The sequence below is a fragment of the Lissotriton vulgaris genome, chromosome 3_1, assembly GCF_964263255.1.
Source record: "Lissotriton vulgaris chromosome 3_1, aLisVul1.2, whole genome shotgun sequence".
Taxonomy (NCBI): domain Eukaryota; kingdom Metazoa; phylum Chordata; class Amphibia; order Caudata; family Salamandridae; genus Lissotriton; species Lissotriton vulgaris.
This window is the reverse complement of record NC_141689.1, coordinates 258,372,191-258,391,454: the sequence shown is the minus strand read 5'-3', so window position 1 is coordinate 258,391,454 and position 19,264 is coordinate 258,372,191.

The following is a 19,264-nucleotide window of genomic DNA, read 5'->3' as shown; positions in this document are numbered from 1 at the left end:
TGGTCCACTGAGGTAACTTCATATTAATTGCTTTCCCGAACAAAAATGTTGCAGGACTTTCACCCGTGGTCAAGTGAGGTGTTGAACGATAAGCTCTTAAGGTAGAATTCAACACCGTTTTCAAATTGAGCCTCTCAAGAGTAGTACGCTGCACTGCTTTCTTTAGCATATTCATAAAATACTCAACAAGTCTGTTGCCCTGCTGCACAGAGGTGTGTCCTTCTGATGCTTTGTATTCAAATGCTCTAAGAAATCTTTGAACTCTTCACTATTAATTGGCGGGCCATTTTCAGACTTCCCAAATGGCATCTTTGCGACATGGTGTGTTCACACCATGTCGCAAAGATGCCCTCTAGATTTTCAATGCCTCGTCCTTGAGTAGTAGATGAACGATCTTCAATTAACAGAAATTGTGAGTATTTGCCCATACTCACCAGCAGCTGATGTCGATTGTTGATTGAAATAGTAAAGTCAATGGCTATTCTCTCCAATGCATGTTTTGAGAATTCTGACATGTTCAAGGTGTGGCCAATAGTTTTTGTAGAAATGTAGGTGCACAAAGGACAAGCCTTTAATTACTTTTCAACCCTGTCATCAAGACAAAGAAACCAGACTCGCTGGCCGAGAACTCATTTTGTGGCAACAATTTCACAATGTCCTTCATGGGCCACATCAATTATTTTCTGACACAGACTCTTCGGAATCAGAACCTAGACCCTCGTAGTATAAATCTTCCGGAATTATGGACAATTCATTCTTGACATTTTAATATTTTAATATTCACCATCACTGGTGAAAAGTCGAGTGTGTTTGTTCCATGACTGAAGTGTGATTACATTCTTCAACTTTAACATGTCACTATCATGGCTCACGGTAGTGATAATCCTCAGCTGTCTTGGATGGAGTATAGTGACCTTGGATAGGCACTATTGAAAAGTAGTCAGCAGGGTTCTGGTCCTTCCCTGGACAATGCACAGTTATAATATAATAATATTATAATAATAACGTCATTATAGTCTTGTAACTGTAGTCCCAATCGTTCAATGTTAGAAGTCATTTTGGCCTTTGGATTGCCAAATATAGTCAGTAAAGCTTGATGATCAGATACCAGCGTAAATGGTTTTCTATACAGAAATACATTGAAATGTTCACAAACTCATACCACACATTTTTCAGGTTGTGAGTAAGCATATTCTGTTGGAGACAAACTTCTACTTCCGTATGTCACATTCTGCCTTTGAGCATTCAGGTGTCTGCTGTGCAAAGAAAGTGCCTAACCCAATGGGGCTAGCATCAACAACAACCTCTGTATGAAGCTTTCGATCAAAGTATGCCATTTCAGTAGCATTCTCAATTACTTTAGTTTTCTTTAAAGTTTTTTCATATTCATGTGACCAATAAAATGAAGCTTTCTTTTTCTTCAAGTCTATTGACTTTAACACATACTTTTCATAATAATGCGAGGCCCACTGACTTTATTGTAACATTTCTTAATAAACAGTTCTATCTTTTAGGCTTAGCCATTGGCTTACCACCATGACCAATAAAGATCTGCTGTATTGAGCATAAGCATGTTCTTCTCAGAATGAACAAAGAGCATCTGACTACCTCCCTTCACCTTCGCACCCAAAGATATCACATGCCGAATGGATATTACCTCAGCCCCACCCTGTTCAACATTTATATTACCCCCTCGCAGATGTCATCAGATTGGATGACCTCAATATAATCTCCTACACTGATGACACTAAACTCATCCTCTCACTCTCCGAGGGCCCCACAAATGCCAAAGCAATCGTCTGCAATGCCATGACAGGCGTAGCCAAATGGATGAAAGGCAGCAGCCTTAAACTCAACTCAGACAAAACAGAAATACTGATGCTCAGGAAGAATACCTCCTCATGGGACCCCAGCTGGTGGCCAGTAGAACTCGGTTCAATACCCACACCAACAGACCGCGCACAAAACTGCAGCATTATTCTCAACAGCCCAATGACGCTAAAAACCCATTATATCCCATGGGATTTATATTTCGATGGACGGAATATCTGTCACCACTGGGAAGGAGTAATCCGTCCACCCAGATCTAAATCAGGCTCTTAGTCTTTTGTGTTGAAGCAGACCAACATATGTAGAAGAAGTTGGAATGTACCTGCAATCTTCTTCAAGTTCTAACTGACGATAATCTTTATTTAAATCAAGGCGAGAGAAGACCTTTGCACCATTTAATTCCGTTATCATGTCAGCAATCTGTGGACCTGGTTGTTGTTCTCATTCAATTGCATTGTTTGCCTGTTGCATGTCAACTAACATCTGTGCAGCTCCTTCTCTGTCCTTTTTAAGCACTACTACTACAGGAAAAACCCATGGGGTTGGACCAGTGGAACGCTCAATAATATCATCCTTAAGTAACGTTTCAAGTTCATTAATGTGTAACTTTACTTTACAGTCTTAAGCTTTCCCAAACCATGACATAATGAAAGGATCTCACTTACTGTTTCATGTTGTGCATTCAAGTTGTAATTCACTGAAATCAATCCCATTTTAGCAGCTGTGCTGAACTGAGTAGACAGGCACTTGGTGCTGTGCCTTGAAGCATACGGATGGGTACTTGCACCTTTGTTTTCTTGTGGTTCATTGTCACTACAAATTAACCTTGACTTTTTAAGGGCATCGATGCAACCCATGTATACACTTTGGTTTCCAGTGGCGTAAGTTGTGGCAAAGGAGATAAGTAATTGTATTTCCCCTCAGACTTAGGGGGTCATTTGGATAGTGGGCGGATCGCCACCGCCCGTATGGCGATAGTGATCCGCCTGCTATAAACCTCCACCCGCTTAGGGTTACCCCCGCCACATTACCATGACGGGGGGACTCCGGTGGATGGAAAGACCATCTGCCGGTTTTCCGCCCGGTCACCGAGTTGACCAGGCGCAAAAGCAGCTAACATGGTGGCGGTGTCTGGGAGACACCACCATCCATATTAGCATATATCAGGGTTGTGCCTTTCAGAAGGGTGGTTTTCGCCATTGGGTGCCCGTTGCGGGCCCCCAGGGATTCTGGGGGTGGGGGAGTGCACATGGGGAGTACCTATGGTACCCCCTGTAGTTCCATGCACAACATGGCAGGCACCGTCGGGTGCCTGCCACGTTGTGCATGGAAGTGCACAACATGACTTCTTGGAATTGCGGTGGGCGGTGCTGAGAGCACCACCCGCCGCAATGTCAAGAATGCAGGATGCGCCCGCCAGTGTGGCGGGCGCATTCTAATGCCAAAAAGGGACCCCTGCACCAATGGCCGCCCGCCATCCTAATGAATCCCAGAATGTTTATAAATGAACCACTGTTGATAATGATAGGTATCAAACAACCAGTGTAATCTTTGAAAAATGTTTGAATGACCTTGATGCTTTGGCATGCCGATCTTTCTTTGACTGACATTTGTTTTCACAAGTGGCCAAATCAACATGCCCATGCTTTTCTGAGAAAAACATCAATAGGGCACAATAATTTTTTTCACTTTAACTTTATACTGACAAAGAAGAACTGTTTGACAATGATTTAGATGATGATCAACTTCGTTCAGTGTTGATTTGTCTTAACTGATGGCGCTTTTTAGCCTTGTGGGTGTGCATCAAACGTTGCTTCTGGAATGTTCCGGAGGCCTTTTTTTCTTCGTGCCGTGATGCACTTACTTTTTCCTTTGCTTTGCAAACTATCACAAAATGATTCTCCTTCCCACAGCCTTTTTGTATCTGTCCACAAGAGGCAGATATACCTTCGTGTGGAAATGAAAATGCACATAAAAAACGCAACTTCTTTTTATGCGTAGACATCACTTTGTGTCCTTCAGTCTTTTGTTTTAGCTTACTTTTAACACTCATGACGGATTCGTTCTGGGCACCTTCAACCTCTATGTCAGCAGCTAGTTTATCAGCATGCTCTTTACCTCTGACAGCCATTAACATTTGCTCCAGACTAAGAGTTTCTCTTAGCATTCGTCTTCTTAATAAATCTGACAAGCATCCGTCAATAACTCGCAGACGCACAGCTTCTTTATCATGAATTCATTGAACTTACAATGTCAGAGTATTGAGTCTCTCCAAAAATTCATCAATGATTTCACCAACTTTCTGGCATTCTTGATAGAAGATCTATCATTCCTAATAAACATTTGGCTAAACTTGAAATTCAACCCTTCTTTAATCTGGCAATATGAGACTTCTTTGTCAGTTCACAGCATTTTATTTATGACTACTTTTACACCATCACCACCAAGATTTTTGAGATACTTGATAATCTATTTGTTATCAGTCGCTTTAAGTGGATCAATGAAATCATTAAATGTCTCTATCCAAGCAGTCCATCTATCATCAATATTTTACTTTTTGACTGCATTGAACAGTGTTGGTGGTTTCAAGCAAGTAGCAGCGTTGTATCTGGGAGTGGCTGATATTATAAGGTGGACCTCTTTCTGGCTCCCTCGGCTGTTCATGTGAGCCATCTCTGAGGCCCTGGGACATGCTGGCCTATGGATCATCCTTGATGACTTATGAAAATATGGCATCTGTCTTTGCCTCCACTAGAAAAGCAGTATTTCATTATTGAAAATTGGGAAACATTCATTACAATGCAGTCATTACAACGGACTACCTTTACAATGCAATCATTACAACACAACTGCATTTACCTCGCATGCCATTACCACGTATGCCATTACAAACCTTGCCATTATAAGGTCAGGTCTGGTGAGTAAATAACTGTTTTATCGTTTGGCATCTCATTGCGCTTTCTGTATCTTCACCACTTTCTTATTGTAAAGTTATCTTGCAATTTATGATTATCAATAGCTGCTCTTTGAATGCTTATTTGTATCTGCCTTCAGCATTAACATTCTGGGTTACGTACAACTGTATATTGAGTAGCAACACCTTACCTTTATGTGCGGTCTGATCAGCAGGCTCTTGATCAGACTTATTTGCGATGCTTTTGTTGTTTTCAACTTCTTTGCAGCGGCTGGAGTTGCGCTTTGACTCCACATGCGTTAAATGTCAGTTCTATACTTCGATTACACAAGCAGGTTCTTTGGACCACGGCAATCTCTCTGGGAGAGCACTGTTGATCTTCAGTTTACTAATCCCCTAACTATTTTGCCAGTTGCCTGTGCACCTGCCAATGACTACGCCACACATTGCGCTTAGTATTACATGTCTTTATTTGTCTGTGTGTAACTGCAAACTCAATATTCTAAACCAGCCTTCACTGCATTCCACTCTAACACTAACGCCGCAGTTCTACGGAGCCAAAAGGGTTCCATCATTTCAAACTCGCAAGACACTACACCGACCACTATCTTTACTATTGCCAAATGTAATATCTAAGTGCTGTAGTAAATCTTTAACCGTTAGGGGGTCACTATTAGACTCGGTAATCGAGAAAAGGACTTACCCCCACATGCATCAAGCATTTTTGGAGTCGCAAACGGTGCGATTCCTTAAAATCGGCCGTTTGCGATTCCAAAAATGCTTTTCCAGATGCATCATTATTTTCTGATTGAAATCGCTAATTTTGCGACTTTCCAGAATGCGATTGCATTTAAGGAATCGCAAATTTGCGATTCCTTAAATGCAATGCATCATTCTTTAAAAAATTGCGATTTTGAAGATTGCAAGTGCAAATTACCACGAGGTTGAACCTCGTGGTAAATTGCGAAAAATGTTTAAAATGTTCTAATTTACATTTTAAACAATGTCATGTTACAGACACACATGTCCTTAGGACATGTGTGTGTGAAACATCCATTTAAAAAAACATTTCAGGGGTGCAGGGGGGGTCCTTGGGACCCCCCCCTGCACCCATGGAATGCATCAACATTATGCGAATTCAAAATTGCGAATTCGCAATTTCCATTGATTCCTATGGGCCTTTTGGCCCATAGGAATCAATGGGAATAGCGAATTCGCAATTTTGAATTCGCATAATATTTGCGATTCGGTAAAAAATGCGATTTTTACCGAATCGGAAATATTATGCTCTTTCTATGATGCATCCCGTTTTGCGAATCCATATTTGAGATTCGGTAAAAATCGCAAATTTGGAAACGCAAAAAGGGAGTTTGATGCATGTGGGGGCAAGTTTCTTTAATGTCCTGGATAGTCAACTCACTTGTCCTGTTTGCTCCCGTCTTATACCATTTCTTTGCACATTCTAAAATTGCAGGGAGGTAGAAATACAAGAACAAGTAACCTCAAAGACTAAATTGATATGAAGTATATGTGGCTACTGGTAGTGTGTAAGAATGTTACCTTGGCCACACTCATAGTCTGATAAGCTTGAGACTGTTGTCATTCTGAATAAGCACCATCCTTCCATCTGTATTAATTCAAAAAAATGTATTCCCTCTACTTTTCGAACCTTTGGGTTCAATAAGTGTGAGAAAAAGCTTGAGCAAGATGACACCGGAAGATATTTGCAATTAGGCAAGAAATAGAGTGCATTGTAGAAACCTGCAACAACTACTACAAAAGTCTGTTAGACCAAAACATGAGAACATTGTTTTTGTCTCTAAATGGTCTACACTGAGCAGCAACGTAACCAAGTGCTGAATGATGTGAAACTAGCAAGTGAAACAATATATAATGAGTGAAAATGGTTTATTTTCAGTGGTCTATAAAACTGAAGGAAGGAGCTACTAGAAATATATGTAAAATTGACAATACCAAGTGAGTCTGACGATTAAAGGAACACAATCTTGCTTCACATTCGAGCATTGCAACATAATAAAAATGTGACTAATCGGTACAGTGGCTAAATATTTTGATGACAAGATGATGCTACATGTGATGCAATGAACTGTGTCTGCATGCTTCAATGCCCATGCCTTTCAATGTATGTGGACAAGACAATAATAGTATACAGAAAGGATGAAACAAGAGTAATCTTAGCAGTAGAACAATATTAGTAAGTTTGAAAACTGGCAGAAGAGGTGAATTTTAAGAAGATGACTGAAACCGAGAGCAGTGTGTTCCATTATAGTAAGAAATAGTGCTTTTCAGCCAGAACTAGCGGTGACTGTGAAGGATTGCTTTAAGGCTGATGTGTCTATCATTTCTGGATGCTTTTAACTGGAGCACATTCATAGTTCTAAGGCCTCTTGTACCAGCTGAAAGTGAGAGCAACTCTGCAAGCAAAATAAGGCTCTTGTGGTTCATGGGTTTGTACACCAGGGAGAAGAGCTTGAATTGCAATCTTTTTATGGCACACAGTATGAATCTGACAGGAAAACATAAAATAACTGGCGGAAATCAACAGCCCGATGAAGTTACGGGATTGATTCCCTGAGGCGGTGAAACACGTGTTGACTAAGGACGGCTAAGGGCTTAAGAAAGAATAAAGAACACATGAACAAAAGAATCTGTGGAATCTTGATACATCACTGTTAATTACCATAGGTTGATGTTAGTGTGTGCTGGAGGATAGAATTTATTTTTTTCGACCACGGTCACGCATTTGGGAGGGGGTAGTGGTCTCTCCACCTGGCAGCACCGTAGAAGACAACAGGGTATCTAAATAACATTACACAAGTCTATTGACCGCCGTATCCCTTTGACAAATCACCCAGGAGAGCAATAAAAAATACTAAAAGGTAAGTTCACAAAATTCCAAATCGTAGTGGGTCACAATCAGACATACCTCATGAATAGCAATTAGGTAGGCCTCAAATTGCACCTCATGCAATTGGATGCCACCACGGAGCATCACATTGGAAAGAAACTGGGGTAACATTTACAAAAAAGTATTTCTTAAAACAATTTGTTTAACAGTTGGCAGTGGTCCTGCACATAAACAGTCACTCCCACAATGCAGGCACTCTTGCATTAGGGTGTATATTGTTGTAGATATGGTGCAGCCCTGCGTTTCAAAAGTGTTAAGAGCGCGGCGCTAAGCCAAGAAGGCTAACGAAGCGCTCTGTCACTTTTCTTGTAAACTTTTCTTGTAATATGCCCTAAAACTGAACCTAAGGCATTGAAACGCCCTGAAGGCCCCACCGGTGTCTCTTTATACCTGACAGCAAGCAGTCTAGGGGGTTCAACGTTATGCCTTATTGGACCTGCTGCAACTGAGTGCAGTAAAAGGTTTGGCAACATGACAGCGTTTATCCTGCTTAACTTTAAAATGTTTACTGCAGCACCTGATCATAGTTCTATATACGAGAAATGAAATCGACAATTCTGCTGATGAAAGTAATACAGGAAACCTATCAAGTGATTTAAGAGAACAAAGCCTGAATAACTTGCAGAACTTTATTGAACTGGCAGCTTATTTGAGTTAACACGGGCATTTAATTGGAGTGCTGTGACTGCATTGTACCAGAAGTGAATGCACAAGGCCCAGTATGGAAAGTGAGCGATTCTGCAGCGTGGCCTTTACTTTCCTGGATTTCATTTAGTAAGGGTGTCTGCTGCTTGGCCCGTGAGTACTTTCGGGATTTTAGACCATATTTAAATCTGATAGCTCTTCACGGAGTAAAGCGCAAGCGTCTTAAAACTGTCTATAGCAATTGAAGGCACCACACGTTGTAAAGCGTGACATTTGAAATCACTCGCGAGTCTGGTAATTCTTACCACTTACAACAGGTAATAGTTAAAAAAAAAAAATGCTTTATTCGATTTCACAAATTGATAAAACCATAAAAGCAGCAATTCATGACAATATACAAACATACTTAGATTTAAGAACAGCTAATACATTTTCTTTTCCTCAAAACACTTTTTAAAAACCCCAACATAATTCCAGCACAATGCTCATCGTTCAGTAGTTGCAAGAATAAAAGGGCCGGTGGCATTGCCACCACAGATCCTGTTTTGAAAAGGGTTTATCCTTCTAACCCGTTCAAGCGCATAGAATTTACAGAAAAAGATCACGTGTAATAAGGATTGGTTTGACAAATTATCACCCGGATACTTATTAAGTATTCTGGACCAATCATTGGTGTTTTGGAATGTGACCAGGCAAAAGAAACAGTCAAATCTGAACCTTGTCAGAATATACCTGTCGTAACCACATAAACACCGCACTAGATAGGGCTGGATGTTAGTAGAAACCATAGTAAGTTGGTGTTTCGTCACTGATTTTTTACTTAACTCCAGCCCCAATCGTATCGATTCAAAATGGCTCAAACACAGTGCTTTAAGATCTTTTCTAGAAACATTAAATAAAGAATCAGGATTACTAAAAAATTCTGGCCTAATTAAAGACGGGTGCACTTTGTGGAACGGCTAAAATAAATCTTAAAAAAGCATTCTCTACTATTTGAATTGCTAAAACATCATGGAGTCCCCAAACCCCTGCTCCATATATAGCCACACTAATGCACTTTGCCTGGTAAATTTTCAATAACGTTTCCGGTGGCCTCTTACCCATCTTGTTGGCGAAACTCATCACTGCCGCTGTCGACCTCTTAAATAATAAAGCCATATTCTTTATTGCTGGTCCACAAGAACCTAATTCCTCCAGTAGAATCCGGAGATAGGGGAATGTTTTTGTGAGCTAAATCTTATCTTCCCCAACTACAAGGGTACAGGACCTATTCTTATCCTTACCGCAGGCCATGGCAAATGTTTTCTTAAGATTGAGCCTCAAACCCCCAATATAAGTGCTAAGGGCCGTTTGAAGACCAAGGTGTTCTGGACATTAAAACTGCATCGTCTGCATATAAAAGTGAGACATTGTTGTTGTTATTAACTATCGGGGAGTTTATCACACATGCCACCAGTACCTCCTCCAGTTCTTTGGTGTATAAACTGAAGAGGAACAGGGCAAGTTATGTTATGTTATGTTATGTTAAAAAGTTTATACCGCGCACGTACACCGAGACGGTTTCTTGGCGCTCATAACAGACATAGCTAGCCAGGGCAGAAGGATTTACTCAAAGGCCGCCTTGAAAAGGTAGGTTTTCAAGGTTTTCGGAACAGCTCATAAGAAGGACAGTGGCGAAAAGAAGAAGGGAGGGAGTACGCAGCCTTGTCTTACACCTTTTTTTACGTTAAAAGGCTTTGTACATTCCCCTTTTGATCCGAACCTCACTTTGGCAGTAGACTCGCATATAATTGTCTCAAAAAAGATTTATGGGAGGGTCAACCTTTAGACCTTCTAAGATCTGCCATAATCTGTTGTGGTTTACGCAGTCAAACGCCACAGTAAGGTCAACGAAGACCGCAAATAAATTGGCTTTCTTAGCCTGCATATATTTTCGTGTAGCATGGAAAAATTTAGGACCTGCTCAACAGTCCCCCTCCCCTCCCGGAAACCATATTGAAACGGGCTAAGTACCTTATTGTCTTCCGCCCATTGCTGCATTCTATTCAACTTGACTCTACCTGCCACTTTTATGAGGGAGTCGAGCAAGGAGATAGGTCTGTAACATGCCAGATTTTCCCGCTCTCCTGTTTTAAATATGGGAATGATTATGGGCTCTGACCAAGTTTCAATAAAACCCCTTTCACAATTGGCCTCCAATACACATGTTAATAAAGAAGCCCATAACTCTATCTTATGTTTTTACAGGTCGATCGGAGTCCCGTCCGGCCCTGGAGACTTCCCTCCTTTGCTCTCTCTTATGGCAGCTCGTACTTCCTCATGCGTAAATTTGATATAATTCGGAATAAAATGTTTATGTTCATTGCATATTGCTTGTTAATTAACTGCATCAGTGGCGCTACCCCTAGATTCGTAGACGGAGGAGAAAAACTCAACCCAAGAATCTTCGCTTATTGCCACCTCGATCCTTGCTCCCCCACTGGTTGAGAAAAAAGGGGCCTTCACTGCCTCCCAAAAAAGGGAGCAATCCCTCTGTAAAGATGCTTCATACAAATGTATCCAAGCATGTTCCTTGATATCCTTTTTTCGCTTATTTCTAGCTACTGTATAAGTCTTCCTTAGCCCCCTAATTTCCTGGTAATCCTTTACTGATTTATGTAGCACAGCTTTTAAAAGGGAATAGGATTTAGTGCAGTGAGAATCAAACCAACCAATTAAAAAAAAATTTGATTCCTACCAGGACGTTTTAAAATTTTTGGGATTATCTGTAATTTGAGAAAAAACACCCAACAACTCACTGGGAGAGATATCTTCTTGTAAACACTTGGTTATGGGGATTTTTGCCTCTAGCATTATATTTGAACTCCTGACCTCAGTGTCACTCTTGGCTCAACATATTGAGTATCCGTTCTGTCGACCCAGGGCACATCCTTGGGTCCAGGCTAAACTCTGTACCACAGAACTGGAACCTTTGTCAGGCAATACACTGTTAATGCTTAAAGGAAAGTGGTTACTGATCCCTATTGGGTGGGTGATGAACTCCTCCACCCATGTCGCATATCGGTTAGGAAGAATAATGAAAGCGATCAGTGTGCTATGACCACGGCCTACAAATGTGGGACTAAAATCAATAGCTTGGACACACATCCTATTAGCAAATCCCATATCGTGCATTGCCATGACTTCATTAAAACTTTCACCAACCATTGAATGTATGAAGTGGGGCATTTGACCTAAAACTTCTTCATCCGGGTCCCCATACCCACACAACAGCTGCATACATACATTGATGTTAAAATCCCCGCCCCATAGTAAAATACTGTCCTTCCCCATTGTATCACTTAGCTTCTTAATTTCCTAATTCATGCCAAATAACACATCAGCGACATTACTAATATCTATGTTATTCTAAAAAAATAATAACAACCAATTCCACCTTGCAAGGAGATGTCAATAGCAACAATATGATAATAACTGGTCGATTTTAACACTTTTATCCGTAACACCCCCAGTAAATTTGAAATATACACACAAATCCCCCTTTTGTGCCTCCCGTGAGTTGAACGACATGCCGGGACGTGGTACGTTTTAAAACCATCAAAGTGTATTTCTTCCAGCAGCCAGGTCTCCTGTAGACATAGGATGTCAAAATCCTTAATAAAATCAGTCCAAACTATACTATTAACCTTGGATTGAAGCCCATAGATGTTCCAATAGGCTATTCTTACCCACCTTCCCTGCATGCTTGGGCTGAGGCTCTATCGCCCTTGCTCTCCTCTTCCAATCTTTGCCCTTCCTTGACTCTTTGATTACTAAGTCATGTCCTACTTTTTTAATTACTTGAACATTACACCCCTTATCTTGAGTACCTATTAATAGGGTATCACCCGTTTCACTGGAACTTTGATGGTTTATTGTTAACATGCTATCATATGGAGGCAACGACGGTACAACTGCTCTCGAATCCGGTGACAAATTCATATAATTTATTTCCATCAATTCTACCACGGGTACCCCTTCTACATCACCTTGGGGAGCTGAAGACCCTTGGCTATTTACTGGTTTCATGATCACAGTTTCTGTCGAATATCAATCCACATCCTCCAGTGAATATAATGGCCCAAACTGATTTGTTATATGTAGGTTATACCTCATATGATTGTTTTGAGGATTATGAAAGCTGCCCGGCGTGGCAATATTGTGGCTGTCTAACAGGTTTGGCCGATAGAAGAATCCCATGGGCAACACATTTATCCCTTCTGGCACAAGTCTACTAGGACCTAGCCGGGTCAGAATTTCTTGGACTTAGATGGGGGAACCTAAGGATAGAACTATACAGTCCCCTTTGAGCGACTTTTTGCTAGGGCCTATCCAACTTACACTTCTGACCATTTTAAAGGCATTAAACATCTCTTGTGACAGGCCAGTTCTGACTCCTAGGTAATGTAATGATTTATTCCTCAGCATTACCCAATTTTCCCTGTCATCTTCATGGGAAGATGGTACATTATAAAGATTGTGGATATGCACAGCCTGTTGTCGTTAGGGGGGATTAAGTTGTAAATTGTCGCGTGCAGACAAGGCTTCACTGTCCAAACCAAACAGTGTTGTGAAAATATGCCAAGTATTGCAACCCCTGGATAGGGGTTGTCCCCTGGTGCACAGCGTAATAAAACAAAATAATGTTTTAATCAAATGTTTTCACCAGATTTCAATGGCAAAGTCTTTTGATACTGGTAAGTTTTTATTCAAGATCACTTATTTTCAATGATCCAATTTTTCATTGTTGAATATCCTCACAACTTTTGGAGTTTGAATAACTCATGATATAAACATGTCCAAAAGAATATAGCCATAATCCCAATGCATTTCGGGCATTGATGTTGCCCTTTGTCAGGGGATCAATCTAGGGGGAAAAAACGAAAATGAAGGGGTCTTAAAGGTCAGAGTCTCGAGTTGGCTCTAAAAATCGGCTTGGTGGTATTCATGCAGGTGAAAAGAAGCTCACGAGACATGACTGAGTAAGAATGGAGGTGCAAATCAACTATCATGCCACAATATAAATGATAAGTGAATAAAAGTAAGAAACACGATGTGTAGGTTGTAGATTAGAAGTTTAGAACTGACAAATCACGTGATGATCGTCAATATGTGAACAGGATATAGACATCAACCCGTGAAAGAAACACACACCGGTGCCAAACAATAACAGGCAGGTGAGAAGGGGACGGTCCCGGTGTCTAAAAAAGGAGTGAGACATTAGGCGTCAAGAGTGCAACTAACAGGACGCAGTGTTACTGAAGTAAAAACAGGTTCTCACGTGTGGACGTATATGCAGAGTACTCAGCGTTCTGTCGGAAAAAATGAACGAAAACCCCAATTAAGGAGATTCACAAACAACGCGCCGGACGTGTGAAGATAGTTAACAAGTCCGTGAGTAGCGGTACTTACAGTTGTGAAGAGTGTTACAGGAGAAAAAAGATTTCTCAGTGGTTAGTCCGATCAGCTGGTGGGGAGCTCACCAATGGCATGCGCTCGAGTTAGCTGTGCGAAGTTAATAGGGCAGAGTGGTGAACATAGAAAAGGGGCTACTCTGCTGTAGAAGCGTGGGCGCCATCTTGAAACGGTGTAAAGAAAAGAGATAACAAACGGTTGGGGCCCTAGGTGGTGCTCAAAAAAGGGAATAATATTGTGTGGAAGGGAAACAGTCAATGTAGAAAACATCAAAAAAAATGCATGTAAAGAAATATTTACAAAAAGCGTGTTCATATGGAGTGATATGAAAAGCAAAAAATTAATACACAAAGTCATATTAAACAGTTATAGGTAACATAAAAACTCCATCCTATCATTGAGCCCGTGGGGTTGCATGGTGCGTAGGTAGCGAATCCAGTAGTTCTCTCTCTGGAGTAGTCTGTTTTTGATGTTCGTACCCTCAGTGGGTTTGATGATCTCTAATACAAGGAATTTTAATTGAGCAACATTGTGTCTCTTTTCCAAAAAGTGACCGGCAACATTTGATCGGAGATTTCCAGACCTGATGTTGCTTTTGTGTTCCAATATTCTGATGCGAATTTTTCTTTGTGTGTGTCCCACGTAGCATGATCCACATGGGCACTTCAACATGTATATAACATTTGAAGGATTGCAGGTAGCATTCACTCCTAGTTTGATTGTTGTCCCTTTCATTGGATGGTTGAAAGTGTTGCCTCTTATGACATTGTGGCAATTACTGCAGTTATAACATGGTGATACACCTGTGTATTGACGAGGTGTGTTGAGTTCAATGGCTTTAGTAAGTAAGTCTTTAAGGTTACTGCCCCGAGTGTACGCGAAAATGGGTTCGTTTTCAAATATTCCCATAATGTCAGCTTTGTTGCTTAGTAAGGACCAATGTTTGAGTACCATGTTTCGATACCGATGACTTGAAGTGGAGTATTTGGAAACCACTACTATTCTCTTGTTGGTGTCCTTCTTCTTAAGGGTCTGTAGATCTTGTCTATTCAATGATTCGCATCTGGTTTTAGCTGATCTCAAGATCTCTTCCGGGTATCCTCGATCTTTGAATGTTATTAACATTGCATCAATTTGTTGATCACACTGTCCCGGGGAAGATACTGTCCGTTTGACTCTGAGTAACTGCGAAAAAGGTAAGTTGTTTTTGAGGCCCTTTTGGTGGAAGATGTTATAATGCAAGATGCTGTTACGGTCTGTGCTTTTTCGAAACAAGGTAGTGGAAAGTTTACCTTTGTTGAATTGAATCTCAACATCCAGAAAATGTATACGTTTTTGGTTCATTTCCCACGTGATTTGTATGCTGGGGGTCGCGTAACTAGTTAGCATGGAGGAGTCTCGTTCGTTATCGGAATTAACCAGACAAATCGCTCCACCAACTAAGAACGGCCATGCACCACCACCCACAGAATCGAGAAAGAGCTATCAATCTGTCAATCCTTTCCGTGTCCGGGAAACCTCACCCGGCCCGGACACGGAAAGGATTGACAGATTGATAGCTCTTTCTCGATTCTGTGGGTGGTGGTGCTTGGCCGTTCTCAGTTGGTGGAGCGATTTGTTGATGTAGCTGATGGGCGCGGACGGGCCGGCCCTTGGCCCAGGCTTGGCCCAGGCAGCGCCGGGGCACGCCCGCGTGCATCCCATGCTGCGGGAGCCCTGCAATGCTTTTAAGCGCCTCCGGTGCGCTCAGCATGGTGTAGGTGGCGTGTGCGGCGCTTCCTGCCTCTGCCGCGAGGGATACTGGGTGCTGTAGTCCTGCCCGGCGGGCGATGTCCCCCTCCACCTAGGACCGTTGAATCAGGCTGCCCAAATGACTCGTGTGGTGGTGGGCGGCAAAAGTCAGCAAGCCAAAGAAACACTCTCTGCCAGGTAAAAAGGGACTCCCCACTTACAACAGGTAATAGGTGCGGGACAGGTATTTCAGAGCCGCTTACCAGTGGTGGCAACTTTTAAAAATATGAGCCTGCATTATTTTCAATTACCTGAAAACATTCTCTCCTCGACAAACTGGAACGAGAAAACTGTGAGGCCGAGGGTGCGTCAAAAGAACACAGCCGCTCTGCACAAGCTGCGTTGTGTCCCTGGTGACGCGCCTCAACCAGCAATGCAGCCCATGGACCGGGCTAAGGGGTTGTTGACGAGTGTTTCCTGGACAACTCTTTGCTGTCGGAATAAGAGTGATTCTACGGTGCCTGGCTGTGGACTCAATTCATCCTAACAGCTTTATATAGCCTCTGAGTAGCATTGTTTTAGTCATCCAGGATGAGCGGTGACAGAGTAAAATAAAAAATTAAAACATTTTCACGGGTGAGCTGCAACTGGTAAACTTTGGCAAGCGTTCAGAACACTCACTCACGCCCGATGGGCACAGTCTTGAATACTTTTTTTGAATACCCTTTTTTACTACATTTGAAAATCTTCCTCTCAAGAATCAAGGCTGTGATAACCATATCTGAAGTTGTTGCCATGAGGATATCTAGATTATTTAAGAAAGATGTTGAAAGCTTACTGTCATACCAGTATATGTCTGCTGCTGTTCATTATTTACTGCAAAAAGGAGTAGTTGTCAACATTTCTTGTTATTACTAGATCTACACCATTTTGAAATTATTTGTAATGCCTTGTTACCATATTTCTGAGTGCTATGTGTGAGTTAATCCTAAATATTTATGCTATGCTGACTGCATGTGTTTGAAATGCCAAGGTAGCATATTTATTTTGCTATGTTGAATTGCTGCCTGCATGTGTTGATAATACCATGTTAGCATATTTTGGAGTGCTATTCTTGGATGTTGACCATAAAGGGTGTGAGTGTTGCGCCTTCTGCGAATTATACTTTCTTTTACTTGTTGTGGGGGTTGTGTTTTTCGCGAAAGTTTCAGACTTTTAATTGAGCTGGGGTATGGTTAGTGCATCCCAATCTATTTTTGCAGTTCCTGGTGATTGGCATTTGCATTGCACCCACACCACCCTTGCTTTTACTTGTATTGGGTTACACTCAACATTATTTTCCATTTCTGGTGATGGGTTTTCTGCATTGCAACCAAAACTAATTGTTACATGACTCCAGACGTTACTTTTGCGGGTTTTGGGAATTTGCATTTTAGCTCAAACTGTGCTTGCATTTACATATATGAGGCATATGTTTTGCTTGTGGCAGGTCATATTCTTAAGCTTGTATATTTTTTTCCTTCTCTGGTCCTTTTATTTTTATATAGTTTGTGATTGAATTTGTACACCTTTGCTTCATTCTCATTTTTATGGATGTTTTGTATTACTGTCTTATGTGCTAACTGTGCCCCCCTTTCTCTTCCTACACTGTAGAGCGGGGCCTCATACTCCCGAGAGGTTGCCGGGTGAGGTGAGGTCTTTACCCACACAAAGCTGGGTAAGTATCGCTGAGAGGAAATGCCTCTAGGTGATAAAGCTATTATGCTTCTTTACAATGCAGAATGTAAAACATTCATGCAGGTGTGTATCTCTGTTTGGTCTCAGTGTTTTCATGTGGCTGTTTGTGTGATATTTAGCGTTGCTGTAAGTAATTTTATGCTTCTTGATAGGAAGAAGATACGCTTCTCTTCCCCCAGAGGACATTTAAGTGTTGAAGTTCCTGGTAGATATGTATAACCTTTTTTATATTTTGGGTTATTTTTCACCTTACACATTTTTCGCAGTTGCAGTAGCTATCCTAAGTTCAAGGTCCTGAAGAAAGCCTGGGGTAATTCCCCAATAGGCTGAAACATGTCGACCGTTTTGCATAACGCCAGAGGGTAGCTTATCTACTTGGCGGGTTTTTAATCTTTGACACATAGACTTCTTGTTGAATGTATTCTAAAGTCTAAGTAGTCAATTTTATTTCACTTATCTCCATCACTCAAGCACTGCACTTTATTATTCACATCACCCTATGCTGATCATTATGGCTAGAGTACTGACATTCATCCTCGCACCGACACGACATGGTCGGACGCGAGATGGAATGATCAGCAAACTCCCACATGACGTGAAATCCACCACAAGGGTGGTCTGATGGGATTCATTCTAGCTTTCAGCTCTCGACAACATTCATTCACACATGCATCCATTTGCTTCACAGTCGCCTACATAGTTACACACTTTACTCTTGACCTGTTCTGCTCTGTTGTTATTTTGAAAGGTTTGACATCATATATTTTGGCTTCTGCACTCAACCTATATATTGCAGTCCTGAAGATAGGTTTTATAGGTCAGCTCTGTGAGTGGCACAATAGGTGCCTCCGTCCACAGACGGCAATTAACTTCCGGGCCCAGGGTACATTTTTTACAACATATTCCATGGGCCTATGGGCAAGATAAATATGTCAAGGAGGGCTAAGCCAATTTAACCATGTTTAAAGAGGAGGCACACGCACTTTACACCTAAGATAATCATTTCATGCAGGAGGAACTCGATTTTCTTCTGAATTACTATAAAAAATTTAAAAGTCTAATGAGGCATGTAAGTAAACTGCCGATGTCCACCATTCAATGGCACTGTCAATGGTAGCAAAGACCTCCAATACATCTAGTAGAACTAATAAGCTAGCATTTCCTTTGTCCATGATGCAATATGTTGTTTCCAATATTTTCCCATGCAGTTTCTTGTCGGCTTTCTAGGTTTCCAGCTCTTTTTTTTATTTTTCATTTTTAATATTTTTATTGGATTTTATGTTATAGCACAGCAAGAATCCAATTTCCATACATTTAGATGCAAACATAATCACCCATCTGGGATGTACACATATAGCATAAAAGTTACAACTTATATAAAAATAAGATTAAAAAGGAAATAAAGGAGCAAGCAGAAGGGAAGAGAGAGAAAAAGGACAAAAAAGGACCACAAACCCCCATAAAACCTGTTATAGATTCTCCTTCCACCTCAGGATGGGTTCCCAGATTCGATTCCCAAGAGATCTGGGAACCCATTTACCCTTCCTTATGTAGATCCCCTTCTCGAGATTATACACAGAAAGCAGCCTAGCTAACCACTGATGCAGTGTTGGAGGTTCTTTATCTAACCATGCTTTCACAATGCACATTCGTAGAACCGACATAGCCATAGATAGTAAGTGAAATGAGGGACAGTGTTCAGGCTCACTGCTTATCCCAAGTATGATCCAAGTCGGCGTAAGGGAGATCTTAATCCCCAAGGATCTATCCAAGAAGGTTGCAATGGCTCTATGCAATGTGTGTTACTGAGGGCAGGAGGCGAAAATATGGATTATATCTACCTCAAAGCTATCACACTGTGGACAACTAATACCTACGGTTCCCCCCCCACTGAGCTATCCTTGCAGGTGTGTAATACAGGGGATATATCTTCTTATACTGCTGGGCCTGTGGCCCTGCAGAGCATGGAATAGTCCGTCCAAATTCCAGTGAATCTTGAAAACAGTCCTGATCTATTCCTAGTT